This window comes from Centrocercus urophasianus, unplaced genomic scaffold (genome assembly GCF_019232065.1).
Source record: "Centrocercus urophasianus isolate 14NV4802_14NV808 unplaced genomic scaffold, USGS_Curo_1.0 seq_14, whole genome shotgun sequence".
NCBI classification, from domain to species: Eukaryota; Metazoa; Chordata; class Aves; order Galliformes; family Phasianidae; genus Centrocercus; species Centrocercus urophasianus.
The window spans coordinates 43,322,441-43,327,550 of record NW_024884586.1 but is presented as its reverse complement, the minus strand read 5'-3'; positions in this window follow the sequence as shown (position 1 = coordinate 43,327,550).

Here is a 5,110-nt window from a genome sequence, read left to right as displayed (position 1 = left end):
GGGGAGGACAGTCCTGCTGGAACACCTGAATCCTTGTGGGTTGAAAAGACTGAGAAGTGCTCTAACAAGGGCAGCTAGAGGAATAGGGTTTGAACCACAAGAAGAAATCAGAGGTAAATTTCTCTCACTGTTTAGAGAAAAATCTAGGTTTTGTATCATCCGTCAGATGGCAAGATGTAACACTGTTGTTCCTATTATTTCTTTAACTACTTCCCTGGCCCAACTTTTTTTTTTTTCATTTGTGTCCTGCAATCATTGCAGCTGCAGATTATCGTTAACAGATATGGTTTTAAGCATGGCACCCCTGGATTCCATGCACCATTGGATGGAGTTCTGCTATCTTTTGAAACCTACTTATGGCCTTCACTGAAGAAAACTCCCTGGGCAGGTATTTTTTGCTCAGCCTGAGATTAAAGGGGACCATCAGATTGGCTAATTACAGAGATAATGCCTTACAAGCAAAAACCTTCCCCACGTGCTAGGTAGATCAATCAGCTGAATGTAGACATGAGAGCCAGGCAGGGTAACTTCCACCAATATGTGCAGCAGCAACCACTGCTGCAGGGTACCTTCACCCCTAAATGGAGAGTACAGGATGCTTTCACCCAGATCTGTTTGAGGCTGGCTGGTGCTTGAGGTTTGACCTGTGGCAGAGTTATGATTTGTCAGCTGTGGAAGCGTCAGCCCTTTCTGAGAACTTGATTACCAGTGGCAAGAGCTTCACAAGGTTCTGCTGTCTTCAGCTACATTTGAATTGAATCAACCATACAGAGCTTTCCTGATTCTGATCTACTGTTATCAAAGATCCTACATGTCAGAGTAATGAACCAGGAATTCAAATCTGCCTGGAATACCATAAATCTTTGCTGAAGGAGGGGCTTGTATGCAAGTGTGGGTCTGTCTCCCCACTCTATTTCTGCTCAAGGAGGGGTCCATAGCTGAGGTTGATGACACCTTTGCTGTGATATTTCTGGTGGGGAGACATCCATAGCTGAGGCTAGCCTGGTATCTGTGGGAGGGAGGCATGCATTTATGAGGCTGCCTTGCCACCCTCCCACAACACGGGCTGGAGGAGGGTTCCATGCTTGACGTTTCTGGGCCCAGCTGTCTGTGACATGCTCACAGTCCAGAGGAGATGTGCTGGAAGCATGGTCTGCTTGCTGTGACATCCCTGCCAGCTGGATATTCCTTGTCTGCATCTCTGTTCATTTGGTAGAGCAGCCCCATAGCCTGGGGGGTCCATGTGAAATGGCACCTCTTTGCAGCTGCTTGAAGATAGGTTGGCATCCTTAATGCATGGCATGGTGAATTAGTGAGGAGCAGCAGATAATAAGATAGGGTGTAGTTTCTTCAATCTTGTGGTCTTTCTGAAAGCAGCTAAAAGTGCCTTTCCCCAGTGTGGCAGCACAGTTACCTCTGCATGGATGGGAGTGTGTGCTTCCTGCTGCCTGGCATCAGTCAGTGGATGAGTGGGCATGTTGTGGGGTCATGCAGGCAGATTCAGGTGTGGGATGGGTCACAGCCAACTGCTTATAACATCTCTGCAGCAGCTCTGGGGTGGGAAGCCCAGGGTCACAATTGCTGGTGCTACAGATGGGGTGAGAGATGCTGCTGCTGAGAAGCTTCAGATCCTCTGAGAGATCAGTGCCTAGTTTTTTATTGCCCCATTTGTAATGTATCCCAATACTTTCTACTCTAGTTCATTATTTCTTTCCAGCATGCTCCTTTGCATGACTCTTCTTCTCTTATGACACCTTCTAAATGCATGCGCTGGGAGTGGGATGAACACAACGATCAGTTCTATGTAGACATGGACAAGTGTGTGCTTGCAAGGTGCATGTTGTTTTCTCACCAGCAGTGCCAGAAACTCCTCAGCAGCAGTAAGAGCTTCAGCTGTGCCAGCAGAGCTGCTTGTCTACCCGCTGCCCATGACTGTGGGAGAAATGTTCTGGTACGTGTTGAAAAGCCAGGCTGGGGTATGGCTGTGCTCACTATTGCTCAGCCTCTCATTCCCCCGCGAAGGGTATGGGCTGTGCTTAATTTTAGATCAGGGAATGAAACACTGATCCCAAAGGTCATTGTGTGGCACTGGATCCTGCCTGGCCTCTGTTATTATATTGTCAGCGTTGTGCTGGGACTTGGTAGTACTGGTCATGGTGCTTTGTCACTGCAGAGTGTCCCGCAAGGAACCTGTGAGGATCCCTGAGTCCAACCCCTGGCTCCACATAGGACCATCCAAATTCTATATCTGAGAGCATTGCCCCAACACTCCTTGAATTCCAGCAGCTCGGGGCTGTGCCCTGTGCAGGCTGTTCCATGCTCACAGCCCTCTGATGCAGAGCCTGTCCCTCACCCCCAGCAGCCCTTCCCCTGACACAGCTCCATGCCATTCTCTTGGGCCCTGTCACTGTCACAGAGAGGAGAGCTCAGCGCCTCCACTCCCTGTGAGGAGCTGCAGCTGCCATGAGGCTTCTCTTCAGCTCCTCTGCTCTGGGCTGAGCAAACCAGGGACCTCAGATTCTCATATGTCTTCTCCTTCAGACCCTCTATGGCCTCTTTTTGCAGAAAGTTCCCATCACTGCAAAGGGGAAATCATGCAGGGAAAGTAAGTGGGGAAACTGCAGCAGCAGTACCTCTTTCTGAGGGTACAGAAGAACCCCTTGCTTCTTCTGTTCTGAGTTCCTGTTGTGTCCCCAGGGCTCGCTTATTTCTCCTCTGAGTTGCTCTCCTGCTGGGATCTCCTCGCATGTCCAAGCCAATTCAGGTTTGGCAAGGGCCACCGGTGAAAGTTTCCAGGGGAAATCCAAGTATCTGTGATCAGCCTGTGTTTCAATGCCTCTGAGTCAGTAAAGAATTCATCCTGTACTGTGTAAACCAGCAGTTCTTGCTATCGCATTTACTGGCAGAAAGGCTCTTTATTTCTTCATAAATACATAGGCATATTCCTGAGTGAGATCTGAACATCTCCTGAGGACTGAAATTCCCACTGACCTTTCAAAAACTATTCCTGTTACCTCAGCACACATCTGAAAAGCTGTGCTAGCTCTTCAGGACGGTAATGTTTGTCTTTGCTCCCATCTGTCCGGCAGAGCCCATGCTGTAGGCAGGGCAGGGTGCCTATGAGCATAATTGCTCTTGTGGGAGTTGTCCCAGTGCAGACATGGAACCTTCCTCACTGCCTTGGCATCGTCTGCGGTTATCCTAGCATTTGTGATACTCCTTAGTGCAGTAAAGCAGGAAGGCTTAAGTGATGATAAACTGGAAAATAATATTCCAATGCCTGTGCAAATGTTTTGGGTGCAATATTGAAGCGTAATGTGTGTGTGTGTGTGTGTGTGTGTGTGTGTGCGCGCACTTCTCGCTCCTTCAGGCTGTCTGCCTGAGCTAGGAAGAAACAGTTTCAATTATGAGAGGTGGAAAGGGCTGTTATATATATATTAAGTACACTTTTTATTATTATTATGGTTTTTATTTATTTATTTGTTTTCCCTATGGGAAACAACATTTTCCCCCGAGGATTCTGCTCAGTCCATCCTAAGCAAGCATTTCCCCAGGAACGAAGCTGTAAGAGCAACAAGTCCATTCCTTTTTCATGTCGTGGTTAAGACAATGGAAGCTGAAGCTGTATTCTGCAGCCCAAGGTTAGCTGATTCTAGAAAAACAGCAGTTGTTTTCTCCCAGAATTACTCTGAGTAAGTCTGGGAGGTTTAATGATATTTCTGTGAGTGTTGCTGCCTGTCTGGAGGCAGTTTTGTTAAACTGATATTTTTTTCCTGCTCTAGAAGTCTAATAGAGCAAAATTAGGAGCTCATTCAAGTATTCTGGCTCTAGTGTGAGCAAAACAAATCTTTTCATTAATCTGCTCAGGACAAACAGACTCTTAAGCTGTTTCTGTATGTAATCACTTGTAAAAGGCATTTAGATGGAAATAGAAACACTCAAACAAAAGTCCAGGGCCAGGAGCTGAGGGCATAGTGTGTTCATGTTCAAAGGGGAAGGTAAGCAGTAGCATCTTCCCCCCGAAACATGGTAGGACTGTGTGATATGGGCTACTGAATGGTGAATCTTGCCACGGTGTTGAATCAGCGAGCAGAAGTAATTTGGTTAAAATAAAAGAGATTTTTTTTTTTTCTTCAGATAAAATAGGCCAGAAGGGATGATTTTTGTCAGGTAATGCCACAAAGCTTTATATTTAGTTGTAGGACTCATGAGCAGTGTTGGAGTAGGAGGGGAAGTAAGACCAGAACAGTAGGTTGTTCTTTATTCCCATGCATCCCACTGAAGACACATCTTCCTAAGGACAGTCTTTGTTTTGGACAGTGACTGATGGCTGCTTAGCAAGAGAGCACTGCATGGCTTCAGCCTTGAGATCACCTATGGCAGGCAGCACTGAGGGCTTTGGAGGGCTCTTGGCCCATTGGCCTGAAGGGCTCTCCACCTGAAAGCATGTGTAAGGCACTCATGCCTTGTAACCTGGGAAGGTGATGGTCCACGTGTGCAAGTGATGTGCTTTCGGAGACATAAACCACTGGCTTTTTCTTTTTTTTTTTTTTTTTTTTTTTTAGCCTTGCTTCTCTCCTAATGATGATTCATTCCTTTACTGCCTCTTATCTACTCAGTCGGATTCTATTCATGGCACAGCTCCTTCAGGAAGTGTTTTCCCACGTTGTGGAAAAAGTGTTGTGCAAGTCATGGGCTTTCTCACTTCAGAACCGGTTCCCAGCATTTTGTCCCTTGCTCACAATGCCAGACCATTATTACTACTTCGATTTCCTTAACTTTAGCTGTGGGATTACCCATAATGAACACTATCAGAAAGCAGCTGCTGAATATGTGCATGTAAGAGTAACTCCCCCATCTCATTATTTGTTGTAAGTGGGCATCTGAAAGTAAAGCAGTGTCAGGGCTGCTCGCAGCCCCATGATCGCTCGTGCCGGTGCAGCACTGGGGAGCCATGGGATCAGTGTCACCATGAGTGAGCAGACAGGTGGCATTTATCAGCTAAGTGCTCTCCCCTCTGTGTCCACAGGGTGATGCAAAGCTGCTAAAAGGGACTGGGCACCTATGTCCCTTGCGATAGGATGAGAGATAATGGCCTTAATTTGAGTCG